The sequence below is a fragment of the Pyrus communis genome, chromosome 4, assembly GCF_963583255.1.
Source record: "Pyrus communis chromosome 4, drPyrComm1.1, whole genome shotgun sequence".
Taxonomy (NCBI): Eukaryota; Viridiplantae; Streptophyta; class Magnoliopsida; order Rosales; family Rosaceae; genus Pyrus; species Pyrus communis.
The window spans coordinates 18,982,627-18,999,914 of NC_084806.1; positions in this window are offsets into that span (position 1 = coordinate 18,982,627).

Here is a 17,288-nt window from a genome sequence, read left to right on the forward strand (position 1 = left end):
GGGTCGGAAACACCTTTGGAATCCTTTTGTCAAAACTTATGCATTGGACCTTAGCGCTTCCAATTGAACTACTCTTAGCTGACTTGGCTAAGGCATTTTCCTGTATCGGAGCTCCATTGGAATAAAATTCTTCTTAAGGACTTCGTACCTGCATTAGACACAGGTGCAACATAACATACTTGACTTACTACGCTGGTCATGGATGGAAGTAATCGTACTTAGTGTTAGAGTTTAGAGCCATCCCTTTTGATGATTTCCAAATTGCCCTTTCAATTACTCCCTCAAACACCGTAGAACCCATGTTTGAATATTATAACCCACAACCCTTAGGTTGTAATTAACTTTCCGTTGGCCAGATGGTGTGTTGAACTTTCGGATGATGGCGATATGTCCTCGTAGCCGTGCTGCTGTAACTGCGCTTAATACGGCTTGAGCATCCTAAGTTGCTAACTGAACACTACGTAATGGGCTAAATGAGACTCCCCTGACATAGTCACTTTAAATTTTTAGACTTGCAATTATGCAAAGTTTCAAAGCTATGTGTCATTTAAGATTTTAGGGTATCTCCTACCGCACAAAAAAGAAAAAAGAACGAACAAACAGACAAAATTTGCAACACTGTCAAACTTAAATTCTTATTCATAAAAGAATGATGATTTGATAAGGGGGTGTGATTGAATCTGGATCGGACTACCTAATATTTTCGAAAAGGAGAATCAAATCATTAGTGTAGTTCTAGTTAAAAGATGATACAACGTAAGTCTACATCCAGGATCATCTTTAATGAATAGCCTGTTGTGGGGCGTTAAAGAGATGAGCTATCCATTAACGTGTCTACATGTAGATAACCGTGTTAAAATTAATTGTGGTTGAATTGGAAATAGATGGCCTGCATATCTTTTCATGTCATTGAAGAATCAAACCATGTGTAGTTGGGAAGAAATGAATTTTTTTAGCACGGTCAACGATACTTGAGGACGTTCCACCTTAAGGTTATCGAAGTTCCCTTCCTTGTTTTGGGATTGCCAACTTTCCTTCCTTTAGGCATCTTGTGTCCCCCATAGATGCAGTTGATGTTGAAGGTAGGCTTCTTCGCTGGACACCGGTCTTCCTCATGTCGGTCAAACTTACCTTGATCGTTCTCTTTCGCGGATCCCTTTTTCCATGGTTCTCTACCTGAAAAGTTGTAAGGTTCTTTGTAACTTACCAATAGAGGTGTTCATCTTTATCAAAGTCTGCTAAATATGTTCCATCGTGGATGGAGGACTAGTTGCGGAACCTTTGTCATTTCTCAAGATGCTTGTAGCTTTAAGGATTTGGTTACTCGTACCAGGAGTAGCGAAGATGTTGGGAACTAGATATTCTGGAGGGAGTGATGAAGGCGCCGAGGATTGGATTGTCTCCAGTCACCATGTTAACGTTAGCGTTAATAGAGCTTTCTTTTGCATACATGCTTTTGGTATAGTGATTTGGTTTGGAGGAATATGAGTTCACTCTCAATGAAAGCACCAATTGTTAGAACCAAATTTGCTCACCACCGTAAAGGGTGGAGATGCACAAACTCGAATAACCTGTAAAATAACAAACAACAATCAGTAGCCAAGGATTGGTAGGATGCTAGCCAAAGGCTCTTCGACGGTCAAGTTAGTAAGAAAATATATGAGACTCAAGCAATAGGCAAAAGAATAAGGGTGCAATAATTGTGTATTCAGAGATGAACCCTAGAAGGGTGTATTTATACCAATCGAGATAAAGACCATTTAAGATATGTAATCCGTACTATCTAGGAGTAGATATTACATTCTCTTAGAAGTATTATTACTTGCGACGAAAACTAATCCTAATCCTTAGATTGTAAGGATTCCAAGAATATAGGAAACATGGTTGATTCTTTACTAGATTAGCGGAACAAGGATGATCAATCTCAAGGAAGTTGCCAGACTTCGTCATTGCTCCGGAACAGGATGATGGTGGCATCATTGCTCCATACGTGTAGCTTCACTACGAAAGTTGTTGAGTTTGTGACCGAACTTTTGAGGTACTAGTATTCCAATCCACCTTACCCCGGTTTTGGAAAATTATGGTCCTACAACACACCTATAAAGGCTTGAAGCTTCACACATTTATTAAGGACACTTCACACACTAATAAAGGCTTGAAGATTCACACATTTATTAAGGTTGGAAGCTTCATACACCTATAAAGGCTTGAAGTTTCATCCATTCATTAAGGTTGAAAGCTTCAAACACTACGAATGTCTCAAGGCTTTGCACACCTTCACCAATTATTAAACTCAACAAAGCCTGAAGCACTGATGCTCAAGACTGGGATGCAAGATCTATTTATGTAATTTCTCCCACATTTTGTCACTCAAGCTATATATGTAAAGAAAAAAGCTTCAACCACAAGCCTTAAAAAAAGGCTTGTAGCTTTAAAAATGATTCCTCGACGACTTAGAAAGATTAAGACACCTCTTTCGGTAACCCTTCTTGCTCGGAGACTTGGAGGGTCTCCTATTATATGCTACTACACTTGAAAGCTTCCTGATTACTCAATGATTTTGATTTTTCAAGTCCCCAATTCTGATACTATATCTCACCAATTTTGAAACTACCAAATACCGATCAACTAAATATCTTCAAAAACCTATTGAAGAGTTCATCCAGAGACATCCTTAAAGGCAGACCAGCTAGATACATCATTTTCTGCGAGCATAAATAAATTGATCTGTCCTTTCAATAGTCTTTGTAAAAACCGATATTTAAACTTCGTCACTTCCTGTGATTTTGATAAAGAAAATATCACCCCTCCCTAAACTTGCAACCATTATTTGCTAACATGGCATGAGCATTTGCGGTATAAAGAACACTAAAAAGACTTGTTTCTCATAATATAAAATAAAATAGAGAGTAAAAATCAATGGACTAAAACATCAGTAAAAATTAGGGATGTGCCATCCACACACCTATTTTTACTTCATATACGCTTTCTAATATGAGGGCTATTTTTTTTTTTACTTCTACTATCCAAGTGGTGTTGTGTAAATGACTGTTTATTAAGAAAAACATGGGGATTGTAATGAAACATCTGAGTAGTGCTCACCAGGATATCCAATTAATTAGGTCAGTTTTTGTTTACTTGGGATTCTTAAATTTGATTTTAGGGATTTTAATTTGAAATATAGAGTACTAAATAATTGAATTGAAAATGCACGGAGTACTGAAATTATTTATAGGTTTGTTTTATTTAGCTTAAAATTAGACCTTTGATTGTTGGGTTTGTGCAACTGTTCTGCAGCTCAGAGGAGTTAGACCAGGGAACAATGGGCATCCCTGATTGGAAAACTAGTAGTAGACTGACGCGAAGGTTTTGCTTGCAACCCACTTTCGTGCTATTAGTTTTGCGTTTTACAATCAATTTCTACTTAAACATTTGTCAACTTTGCAATTTTGTGTAAATCTTGCATGTCAGGACGACACGTCGTACGCGAAATGTGAATGTTTAGGGGTTACCTAATCTAGATTCTGTTCTCCCTGGTCGATTTCTTTGGAGATTCAATGACTCACAATCATGGATGGATTCTAAATAGTATGCCTCTGATCCCTTTTCTTTTTTATTTGTTTCTAATTATGCAATCTTTTGGCCTTCTTTGGATTGCAGTATATGCATACGGTGGGATAGTTTCAATTGTAATATGATTACATGAAGAAAGCACTCATATAATGATTTGAAATGGGACAAAATCTTCCAAGGTTGTACGTAATGGCATGTTCAATCACAAAATCTCCCAAGGTTGTACGTAATGGCATGTTCAATCACACTCATCACATTTTGCTCATGGAAACGTTTGATTCCATCAATTTTTGCTTCCAGATTGGCAAGCCTGCTTTCACCTCATCAAAAATCTCTTTTGGAATACAAAATTAAGGGGGAAAAGGCATTATTCAACTTATGAGAAAGCGAATTTTAAAACAGGGAAGAAAATAAAATGAGCAGATTTAGCATGGTTTTGAACTGAATAGAGAGATTAATAAGAACACAAGATAGATTCATTGCATGTTAACTGATGATACGATGAACTCTGACTTAGTTTATGGTTATCTTCCGCATGAATTGTAACTTTGAACACTTAGTTTACATGATAATTCACAGAATTGGAACTTACTTTATGCACCGACTTTGATCATGGTCTCTGGAACTCCATGGTAATTTGCATACTTAATATAAGTATGTAAACAAATTTATGCACTAACCCTTTTATTAACAAGTGAAAAATCATGGAGTTCCAGAGACAGTGATAAAAAACATTTTGAGTTTAGCAAGAGAGTTTTTTCACATTACCAGATAGTAAGACGTTGAAGACATACTCAGATGACCATTCACAGACCACTAGGCTTTCCACCAGTTTCAATGTTACGACGGAAAAAATGTCCAAGTGGAAGGACTTCAGTAGACTCCATTGCTTCCCACTTCAAGTTCATGACTATGTCCAAGAATGGCCTAACAATTGCCTATTGTTCAGGTAAATAGGGGGTGCCTCTTTTTCATCACGTTATGTTAGTACTCAAATATTGAGTAACGTTCTCTTAAGGCAGTAGGAAAGCAAGCGCAGTGTGTGGCTTTAAATTACCATCCACCATGTTCACAACCAGAGCTGGCTTATGGATTGCCTGGAGAAAGGATCCAATCAAAAACCAGCACCGCTCCATGTAGATAGCACACCTTTATATAAACTTTACATGGAGTTCCAGGACCTGGCGCGTTCACAATTTTCAACTGCATAAGTCATTTTTCTAACTTTCTATTAGCCCTTTTATTGTTCTGATTTTTAGCAAGAGAATCCTTCAACAAATCCAACTATTATTTATTCACATTAACTTCTATTTTTCCAATTTGTGACGGAGAAATGGAAAACACCAATATATCAGAAGAAGAAAAGAACCCATTAGATTAAAGAAGTTCAACACTACTTATTGTTTCTTATTATAAATTGAATTGTAAATAGATTTCCACATGTATATAAGTAATATAGCTTATTATATATATATATATATATATATATATATATTAAAAACTTTCCATATGTTTTATACAGTTTCAAAACCTGCAGCACCACGAGCACTCTAGCTAGTAATTTACTAAACTTCCAAAAATACTCTTTTTATACTTGTTTTGTTTGGACCCCTATATGATCACGTTGAACACCTAATCATGATCGAGGAGACTAAACCCAATCCTATGGCGGTGGCAGCGGTGCTTCACAATGGAGAAGTTTATTTGTTTTAAAACCCTTTAGAGATTCTTTATTGTACGCTCGCTTTCGTCTATGAATATGTTAATGACACCAATGTGCACCAAATAAACTCTAGGATCATTGATAGGAGCATATTTAGGCGACTTAGTTAGCTTGTTTTCTTACATTTATGTTGTTAGTTAATAGTTATTTTAGTATTTTAAGCTATTTTCGTGTGTTTGTAGGTTTATATGGCTAAGGTAGCAAGAAGGTGCATTTTGGAGCCTTTTGGAGCAAAATTGGACTTGGAATGGATAGCATATGCTTGGAGCAAAAGGAATGGACGAAATTGAAGACTTAAAGATGTTAGGATTCCTAATCAAAGAAGGATTCCTAATCAAAGGAGGATTCCTAGTCAAAGAAGGTTTCCTACTTGAAGTAGGAAAGTTAAGCCAAGGTTTCCTATTTTGGTTTGACCTTTCCTAATCCTAAAAGCCCTAAGTTCCAGCAACATTGAAGTGCTCTTATGCATTTTAGGGCACAAACTAAACTTTCCTTGCATCCTAATTGTCATTGTCGTGCCTTCCATAAAACTACCTTTCCTTGCGGTGCAAGAGGAATGCCTATTCCCTATTTTGTGTCGCAAGATTACATTCCTTTTTAACCATAGTCAATGCCACACCTTAGCTTCCTATTCTATCCTAAATCCTTGCTTAATTTCAGCCTTAACTCACATTCCCTTTCCTATTCTTTTCTTGCCGCAAGTCACATTCATATTACCTTTAATTTCTTATTTTACTTACTTATTTTGAGGGGATTCTGACCTTTATGGCTCTTGGACAAAATAGCTAAGTTTAATTGGCCTTCCATAAGCCTTTGCCGCACCCATATAGATGATTATTCATTCATATTCATCCATTCACACAATCTGCCATTCATACACACAGAAACCAACCTTTGCCGCAGCTTTCCTCCATTCTTCCACCATTCCCATACTTCCATGCCTTCAACCAAACACTCATACACCATTCCTAAACCTTTGCTGCACCCCCCTACTAACCTAAATCCATTCTTAACCCATAAATCCATCCAAAATCACCCCTAAACTCTTGTGCCACAACAAAGCAAGGAAGAAGAAAAGAAGAAGAAGCCTTGGACGTTTGTGCATTCAAGTTGAAGTGTTGGAATGTTTTTAGGTGTAGTCTATCTTTCGTTTTCAATGTTTAATTCAAGTTTTCTTTGTTTTGTTGTGAACATGAGAGGCTAAACCCATTTTAGCTAGGGGAGGCTTTGAAACCATGATTATGTTTTTGATATGAATTGATTAATTCCAGTTGTGATTTCATAAATTGTGAATGCAATTTACTTAACTGTTTGATGGATAACTTATTCTTGTATGTTGATTAGGGAGGCCTACTTAATTTGCATGCTTGAATTTGGTGCTAGAATATAAGGGAGTTTGATAGGAGCATATTTAGGCAACTTAGTTGGCTTGTTCTTGTGCATTTACATTGTTATTTCTTAGTTCTTTAAGTCTTTTAAGTTATTTTCGTATGTTTTCAGGTTCTAAGGGCTAAAGGAGCAAAGAAGTGCATTTTGGAGCCTTTTAGAGCACTTTTGGGCTAAGGATGGATAGCTTATACTTGGAGCAAAAGGAATGGACGAAATTGAAGAGTTGATGTCACAAGGATTCCTACTTGAAGTAGCCACACACCTTCCACCATTTCAGCCGCACCTTTGTCCTAACACTAGAACATTAATCATTCACTTTTCATTATATAATTCATGCACCATCATGCATATATTTCCCCCCCTCGCTGTCTAACCCACATGATCTCCATCACTCCATAACCTTGCCGTGCATTCCCCTTTGCATTTCCAGCTTTCCCACTTCATCATTGCAGCCACCAATCACCCTAGCTGTCACTCACATGCTTTCCCATTCTATAATTCACCCACATGCTCTTCCATTTCTATATAAAGACACACATTCATCAAGAGAAGCATTCAGCCGCAAGCATCACAAAACAATCCCAACCATTGCCGTGCAAATCCATTCCATTTTCTGCACCTTTTCTCCTCCATTGCAGCCACTCCAACCACTCCCCATCCCTCCAAAACACTACCCTACCATCACACATCCATTCCTCCATACAAATACCACCCCAAAACCTATCCTTAGACCTTGTGCCGCAACAAAGAGGAGGAGAAGAGAGGCCTAAACGTTCATACAATTCAAGTTTGAGTTGTTGGAATTTTTAGGTGTTTCCTTTCCTTGATTTCAATGCTTAAATTTACTTATCTTTGTCTTGTACGTATGAGGAACTAAACCCCCTTTAGCTAGGGGGTGATTCGAAACCATGTTTATGCTTGCAATATGAATTGATTACCTTTGGTTGGAATTTCATGAGTTGTGGATTCAATTTGTTTAACTGTTTGATTGATAACTTATTTATGTATGTTTATTGAGAGTGCACGCTTAATTTTCATGCATGAATATGACGCTAGAATATAAGTGAGTTTCACCTAATAGTTATGAACTTATATTCACAAGTAGTGGAGGTTGCTTATAAACAATCGCGTTAAATGAATTCTTGGCACTAGTTTCATGCTCATCATAGCAACGAAGGCCTCGTCAACACTTATAGTTTTCATGATGCTTAATGATCTTTGATTGTATCTTTATTGTGCTTTTCACGTAAAGAACTTTTGGAGAATGTTTTGAATTGCGTTGCGCTAACCCATCCAATTCATTAACTTAAGGAGAACTTGACGGTTAATTTAAGCGGACCTAATTAACCTGGGGTGTTGAGTTTCATAATTTATCGAAAGACCAACTGAAAATCATCTTGTATGCAAGTGTAACATGTGTGGAGAAGAACCTTCTAGCTAGCATTCCATCCATATTTTCATCACATTCATACTTACATTTTGCCTTTAATTACAATCTGTGCATTTTATTTAATTTCATCAAAAACTCAATCCCCCCATATTTTGTTGAGTCGTAGTCATTCGTATTTGTTTTATTTTGTGTTTTTAAGCATTTGGAGTCATAAACACTTTCAAATTCGTCCAAACTAAGTTCTAGTTTCTGTTTGAGTCAATTCGATTGTTTTAGGCAGTTTTGAGTGTTTCAAAGCTGTTCTGAGTCATAGTAGTCTTGTTAAGAGTCTTTAAGTTTAGTTTTTGTGTTTTTGAGTCAATTCAAATTAGATTAGCACCCCTAGTTAATCCCCGGTTAGAACGATCCCTACTTACATCATTACTACAATTGTCACAAATAGGGTTTAATTTGTGTGTCACATAAGTATCGCATCAGAGTTTCACATAATCGTTACAAACTTATATTCACAAGTAGTTAAGGTTGTCTTCACAATCATGTTAAGTAAATTCCTAGCATGAGTATCATGATGTCATAGTTACAAGTGCTTTGTCAATACTTATGATTTTCATAGAACGTAATGATCTTTGATTGTATCTCTATTATGATGTCATGTAGGGAACTTTTGAAGAATGTTTTGGGTTGTCATATGACGTCATCCAATCCAATAATTAAAGGAAAATATGAGGGTTAATTAGTGATGTCACAGTTAATCTGGGGTGTTGAGGTTCATGGTTTATCGAAAAAGCAATTGGAAATCAATTTGTGTTTGAATGTATCATGCGTGGAAAAGTATCCTCTAGCTATCTAATCGTCCACCGTTTTTCTCAAATTCGTCCAAATCTTATTTAAGTCTTTTAGTTACTTGTTTTTATTCTAATTTCGTCAAAAACCCAATCCTCTTTACTTACTTGTTTCAAATCTGTCCTAAAGTGTGTTTTTGAGTATTTTGAGTCAAAACCAATTCTATTTTCGTCCAAATTGAGTCATAGAGTCGAGTTTGAGTCTTCTTGATTGTTTTGTGTTGTTTTGAGTCTTTTGAGTTTATTTTGAGTCATATAGGTTTAGTTAAGAGTCTTTGAGTTTGTTTAAGTGTTTTTAAGCATATTTTTGTATCTTTGAGTTAGTTTTCATTAGATTAGCAATCCCTCCTAATCCCCGGCCTAGAATGATCCCTACTTATGTCTTTACTACAATTGTCAAAAAGAGGGTTTAATTTGAGTGCTATTATTTATCACATCAAATTTTTGGCGCCATTGCTGGGGATTAGCAACTTTGCTAATCCCCCGTTGTTTCTTTTTGTTTCTTTTTCATATATTTTGTTTTAGCTACTGATGTTATGATCTTTTCTTGTTTGTAGGTACTAGTTTATGACTCTTAGTTCTCAACCTATTCGTGCAAACATCTTGGACTTTGACGACGATTTGGAGCGCACTTTGAGAAGGAAGAGGAAGGAGCCAGAACTTAACCCATCAAGTTTTAGCTTGGCCTCACTTTGAGGAGAAAGAATAGCCTACGGCAAGGGAGGAAGAAGAGGTACAAGTCATGGCAGCGGACAATCGTACAATCAATGAGCTTTCTGCCTCGGGAATGGACAATGCCGCGCCATTATGCATCCAATACCCTAGGGCGGCTCAAGATAAGACCGATGAATTTGAATTGAAGTCTAGTTTGTTGCACCACATCCCAAAGTTCCATGGGCCGTCCATGGAGGATCCAAACAAGCATTTAAAAGAGTTCGAGGTGGTGTGTTCAAGCATGACTCCAATTAATGTTGATAGCAATATTTTGAAGATGAAGGCCTTTCCATTCTCTCTATTGGAAAAGGCCAAAGATTGGTTATACGGATTAGCACCCGGAACGGTCACTTCTTGGGATAGCATGAAGAGGGCGTTTCTAGAGAAATTATTTCCTACTTCAAGAGTCATTCTCTTAAGGAAGAAAATTAGCGGAATCCAACAAAGTCAAGGAGAGTATTTTCTAGTGTATTATGAGCGTTTTAAAGTCTTTGTTGCATCATGTCCTCAATATCAAATGAAGGAGGAGCTTCTACTTCAATATTTCTATGAAGGCCTTATTCCAATTGAAAGGCAAATGCTCGATGCTTTGGCGGGAGGTGCATTGGTGGACAAAACTCCTATGGCAGCCAAGACCCTAATTGCAAACCGTGCTTTAAATGCACAACAATATGAAGGAATTGGGCAAAGAGACCCCCCACGGCAGCAAGTACATGAGGTAAGTTCCCAATCCGACATTCAATCTCAATTAGCTAATCTTACTTCTATTGTGTCTTAGATGGCCGAAGGAATGAGGATACAAGGACCAATTGTATGTGGCGTGTGTTCTATCCAAGGACACCCTTCGGAAAAGTGCCCTCAATTGATTGAGAATGGGGGATGGGAGAGTGCAAATGCCATTGGATTTCCAAGCCAAAATCAGCCACGGAATGATCCATATTCCAACACATACAATCCGGGTTGGAGAGATTATCCAAATTTCAAGTAGAGAGAGCCTCAACAACCTTAACAACAAGAAGGATTTAGGCAGCAATCCCCGGGGTTTTACACCAAGCCATATGCCCCCAATCAAGGCCAAACACAACCTGCCCAAACCAATCAAGGTACGTCTTTGGACAATGATACACTTATTAAGTTACAATTTGTCTCAGGGGCAAGAGACTCAAAACAAAGCGATGCAAAACCAAGACAAAAGGGTGGACCACTTGGAGAAGCAAATTGGGCAGATAGCGGAGTTTGTAGGGCAATTTCGAGACCAAGGCAAGCTCCCTAGTTCAACCATTGTCAATCCAAAGGGAGGGTTCGAATCTGCCAAAGCAATCACATTGAGTGATGCGAGAATTATACGCACACAAATTAAACCCTCTTTTTGACAATTGTAGTAATGATGTAAGTAGGGATCGTTCTGGACTGGGGATTAGGAGGGATTGCAAATCACTTGGAAACTGACTCAAAAACGTAAAATAAAGTTTAAAACACTAAACTAAACTCAAAGAATGCAAAACTAAACAAACGTAAAATACTAAAACAAATCAAATGACTAAGACTTAACAAAATATGGGGGGTGGGGGAGTTTGATTTGACGAAAATTGAAATAACAAAACAAGTTAATAAACTAAGCAGATTGTAAAACGAATTTGGATTTAATGAATGGAATGAAGGCTAGCTAAGGGGTTCTTCTCCACACATGTTACACTTGCATACAAGATTGATTCTCAGTTGGTCTTTCGATAAATTATGAAACTCAACACCCCGGGTTAATTAGGTCCGCTTAAATTAACCGTCAAGTTCTCCTTTAAGTTAATGAATTGGATGGGTTTGCGCAACGCAATTCACAACATTCTCCAAAAGTCATTTACGTGAAAAGCACAATAAAGATACAATCAAAGATCATTAAGCATTATGAAAACTATAAGTTTTGACGAGGCATTCGTTACTATGATGAGCATGAAACTCGTGCCAAGAATTCATTTAACGCGACTGTTTATAAGCAACCTCCACTACTTGTGAATATAAGTTCATAACGATTAGTTGAAACTCACTTATATTCTAGCGTCATATTCATGCATGAAAATTAAGCGCGCATTCTCAATAAACATACATAAATAAGTTATCAATCAAACGGTTAAACAAATTGAATCCACAACTTATGAAATTCCAACCAAAGGTAATCAATTCATATTGCAAGCATAAACATGTATTTCGAATCACCCCCTAGCTAAAGGGGGTTTAGTTCCTCATACGTACAAGACAAAGAGAATTAAAATGAAACATTGAAATCAAAGAAACACCTAAACATTCCAACAACTTAAACTTGAATTGTATGAACGTTTAGGCCCTCTTCTCTTCCTCTTCGTTGCGGCACAAGGTCTAAGGATAGGTTGTGTGATGGTGTGAAGTGTTTTGGAGGGATGAGGAGTGGTTGGAGTGGCTGCAATGGAGGAAAGAATGCTGGAAACTGGAAGGGGATGCACGGCATAGAGTGTTTGTGTTGTGTGTTGTGTTGTGGTGAATGGAATGAATTGTATGAATGCAATGCATGGTTTTATAGGGAGAGAATGGATTGGAGAACATGTGAATGGCAGCTAGGAATGATTAAAGAAGGGAATGCATGTGTAATGACAACTAGATTGGTTGGTGGAAATCTGAAAATGCAAATGGGAAAGCTGGAAATGCAAGGGTGGCCACGGCATGGGTGTGTTTGTGTGTTGTGGCTGATTTGTTTGTTTGTTAAAGATGCATGTGGATGAATTATACAATGGGAAAGTATGTGATTGACAACTAGGGTGAATGGTGGCTGCAATGATGAAGTGTGATGGCTGAAAATGGGATGGATTTGCAAAGGAAGGCACGGCAAGGAATGGGTTTGTGTTCATGTGGCTGAAATTGGTGGGTTATGCATAGGTTAGGCCCTTTGTTTTATGTCCTAAGGTGCATACAAGGCCTTCAATTTCATCCAACACTTGGGCTCCAAGCATAAGCTATCCATCCTTAGCCCAATAGTGCTCCAAAAGGCCCCAAAATGCTCCACAATGCATCCTTTCGTCAAACACGTCTTATGATCCTGAAAACACACAAAACTAACTTAAAAGACTTAAAGAACTAAGAAATAACAACGTAAATGTACGAGAACAAGCCATTTAAGTAGCATGAATATGCTCCTATCAAATACCCCCACACTTAGCTTTTGCTAGTCCTCGAGCAAAACAGAAAAACAAAACAAAACGAAATGAAACAAAACAAACCAAAGACAATCTTAAACCTTCCAACGTTGCCTCAGGGATTTCCAATGCACATGACATGTTAAAAATTATCATTCCCATAGATTTTGGTTATCTTTACACTTAAGTACATACTTAATCATAGTCACCACATATTAGTTCACAATTAAGCATTTAAAACTATGTTTTGAATGTAGTAACATGCCTTAGAGAATTGCTCAATTCCTTACAAGATATGCACTCAATTTTCACTCAGATTTTCTAACTACACACCCTAATCTAGTTACATGTGAGAAGATTGATGTAAACATGAAAACGAACACTCACATATATGTATCATAAAGAGAGCAATTTCTGGAGTTAATAAGCATGTTTAGATATGATCTCATGAATGGAATGCTACTACTTAGATGCGAGAACCAGTGACACCATATGCTCATACCAAATTCAAACTCCACAATTGAAATACACAACACTCAAGATAGAAGTCAAGGGTTGTAACGGGGCTTGGGGTATTTGGATAACAAAGAAAGATAGGGATAAACAAAAGTTCTTTGAGCAATAGTGAGCAAAGTAATGAATTAGGCACTTAGAATTCCCTTTAGAACGCAGAAGTCAACTTTGATCACTCAAGGGGGAATCACACAAAACTTAGGGCCATATTCAACTTTTTGGACCCTTTCTTCAACCATCAACGCTCGTGAGTTCATTCACACTTATTTTCACTCCTTTTCTTTCTTTTCTTCTTCTTTTTCTTTTGAATCTCAAAACATACATATAAACTTAAAAACAAACTTTTACTCCCCCACACTCATTTTCTTGCATAATGTAACTCAAAAGGAATTCATTTAAGTCATGCTCACTATACTTCAAGAACAAGGGTACGAATGGTCCTAATCTAGGCTAGGTGAAGATGATATGGGTTAACAAAGAACATGGGCTAAACAAGGCTCAACGGGGTTAAAACTTACAACATATACGAAATATGGGAAGTAAGGCTATTTGGCTATGGTGGCAACTACACAACTTCATCTTGATATATGTTATGCAATTCAATGTCATGCTTTGAATGAAACGGATATAAGTTCTAGCATTTAGTTCTATCATGATACAATTGCATTCTAAGTAGCAACCAAGCAAAGAATAATGAGATCATTCAACAACTTTAGAAAACAAAGAATCACAGATTATAACTCTCCAAAGAACGTTTAGGCTCAAGTCTCACAAGGATGTAGCGTTATTATGAGTTTCTTCCTTCAAGCATGTTACAGAAACGAATTTTTCTTTTATGATTGCATGTGAAGTCATACATTATAACCATAACCAAGCATATACCAAGAGTAAATCAAACTTTTCTCCATGTTTATAACTCTTTTTAACAGTCATGCAATTACAAACCAAATCCTCATCATTGTGTTGGAAGGTATCCTAAGACACAAACACACAAAAACGACTTAAAACACTCTTTTTAGGTTTTTCAAAACATGTTTTTCAAATTTTTATGTGCTTTTCGGAGTTATAAGTCAACACACTCTCAAACATTCTGAAATGGCTTAAAAACACTTAAAAACAGCAAGGAACAACATTGGAAGTTATGGGTGATAAAATCTCACGAATTTGTATCAACAACATTAGTTACCCCCCCCCCCACACTTGAATCAAACATTGTCCTCAATGTTTTAAGCTTAAAAATCACACCAAACAAAAGTAAACATAAAAACAGCAACTAAACATACTAAACATGGCAGAATGTAAATAACAAAGAGAAGAGTTTAGGGACGCAAATCTGGTTGTGGAATGTAAATTCCATCTTCTCTTTGGTGATTGCATTGAGGCTTGATCTTGGTGATTCCACAGGCTCATTCTTGAACTGGGCTGGAGGATTCTTTTGGTCTCCCCCGAAGGTCTTAGCTTACCCCTTTTATCTCTCCCCTGAAGGTCTGAGCTTACCCCTTTTATCTGTTTCTTTGTTCAATCTTTCCAATTCGTATTGAAGAGGGTTAGAGGATAACTCAGCCTATGCAGTTGTTGCGCTTGTCTCCACATGCTTCAATGTATCATTTTCACTTGCCTTACTTGCTCCCCTTGCAGAAATGGTCCCTTCTCTGGAAGTGTATCAACCGTTGAAGATGACTACTCGAGAGCAACGCTAGGTAAGCAACCAGGGAATAGATTCCAGGCAGTCGGTTCCAGATCGAAAGACTGACTCCAAGTGCCGGCTGATTGCTTTCGTTTACTTTGCCATGCGAGTAATAACAAGGACAAAGGAAAAGACAGGGAAAGAGCATGATATGAGATACTTTTGCTTTTGACCTTGATGATATGAGATACCTTTGCTTTTGAAGAAACGGCGAATGAATCAGCACATGTATTTGTTGTGGCTGTCTCCACATGCTTCGATCTACCGTTTCCTTCTGCCTCATCTGTACTCCAGGTATCTGGTATCTTCTTTGGGGGAGAAAAAATTAAGTATTTCAAGAGGCTTTGCTGGGAGTGCGCCTTCAGAGGTGAGGAAGAGTTGGGCATTTTCTTCAGGTCTGCCTTGCCATAAAAGATGAAAGTCGACATATATAGGGATTTCCCAATAGCAAGTGGTGGTACTGTTCTTTTACCCTTTGTCGACAAACGTCTCTTCAATTTCTGAGCAAACGCCTCTTCGATTTCTGAGCAAACGCCTCTTCGATTTCTGAATGAAAAGTAGTAGTCACGGGTGTGGCTCTGTCACCACGCTTGTTGGCAAAAGTGCGTAGTTGGGATGATAACCTTCACGTGTTTTCAACTTTGTCAGAGATCTTTTGACAAAGTTGAACGCGTTATCTGAAAAGCCGCGAAAGCGTCGCCGAACTTTACGCAGGAAAATCCGGCTGTTTGAATTGGTCGTGTCGCCTTTCCTTTTTATAGAGGTAATGATCACCTCCAACATGCACACTTTGAAGATTGCCCATTTGTGAAAATCGTCTTCGGCCCTTTCAGATTTTACTCCATCCACCTTTCTCTTTTAACCCTTTGACAATGGCTAATCCGTCTAACATTTGCTTAGACTTGAGTCTCAGCAGTGATCCGAGTGCGCCGCGTCAGGTAAATGTATGGTGCCCTTCTTTCTTATCTTCTAATGGCCCTTTGACAGGTGAAGACTCTGTGATGAAGGACACAACAACAACTACGATAGTAGCTAGGAACCTCCTCACTCCAAAAGATAGTAGGCTGCTTTCAGAACGGTCCGATGAGTTGGCTGTTCAAGAGTCCCTAGCTCTCAGTGTTCAGTGCGCAGGCTCTGTGTCCAACATAGGCCAACGCCTACTTGCTCGATCCCGCCAAGTGGAATCATTGATGGCGGAGGTGGAAACTCTTAAGCAAGAGATCAAACAGCTTAAGCACGAGAATAGAAGCTTGCATGTGCTTGCAAATAACTATTCGACCAGCATGAAGAGGAAGCTTGATGAGTTGCAAGAATCCAATGGTCGAATTCAAAGTGACCGTCAAATGTTTGCGGCTTACTTCCAGAGGCACCTTTTTCCTGGCTCATCCAGCGTTCCATCAAGTATTGAGGCCTCTTCTTTGATGCCTCCCACTCCTAGAGTTTTGCCCAGTAGTGGGGCTTTAAGCAAACAACCTTTGTGAAAGTTACATTCTGCCATTTTTTTATTTTTTATTTTTTTTTTATTTTTTATTTTTTATTTTTTTTTAAATCAAACGGCATGGAATTGATCTTTGAATGGAAGGTGATACTTGAAATGATCCGGTAATAGTTTAAATTCAAGAGTGGATGCCTGAATCATTAACAACATATTAGTATAAAAGAAAATTGAAATTCGGGGAGGCGGCTTACCTGTGTGCTCCGACATGAACTCAAGAATAAACACATCCTCTTTGATGAATTCATGATATTCCCTACTGTTCACCTTTGGAAGGGCTTCCAAGGTGTCTGTTTCACTTTATTCTTCCTTGGAAATCATGAACCTGCAAGGAATAGGGATATTAGGTGGAATGGGGTTAGAACTAATTAAATTTGGAACAACCTTACTTGAATTAGATGGCGTAGGAGCAATAGGTGCCTCCGGTAAAGGTGTTTCCACCCTTTCCGTGGCTTTGTCCAACTCCTCTTCCTCAAATTGCAATCTTTCATCTTCCTTGTGATTTGAATTTGATGGTTGAGGGTCCGTTCCAACCTCCTTGCCACTTCTTAACATGATAGCATTGGTGGTTTCAAATACTCCCTTCGGATTTACAATGGTTGAACTAGGGAGTTTGCCTTGGTCGCAAAATTGTCCTACGAACTCCGCTATCTGCCCAATTTGCTTTTCCAAGTGGTCCAACCTGTTGTCTTGATTTTGCCTCTCTTCGTTTTGAGTTTGGATTCCCTGCGTCAAAGTAGTAAGTAATTAAAAAATCTTATCATTATCACTTGAATTACCTACATTGCTTTGGGCAGGTTG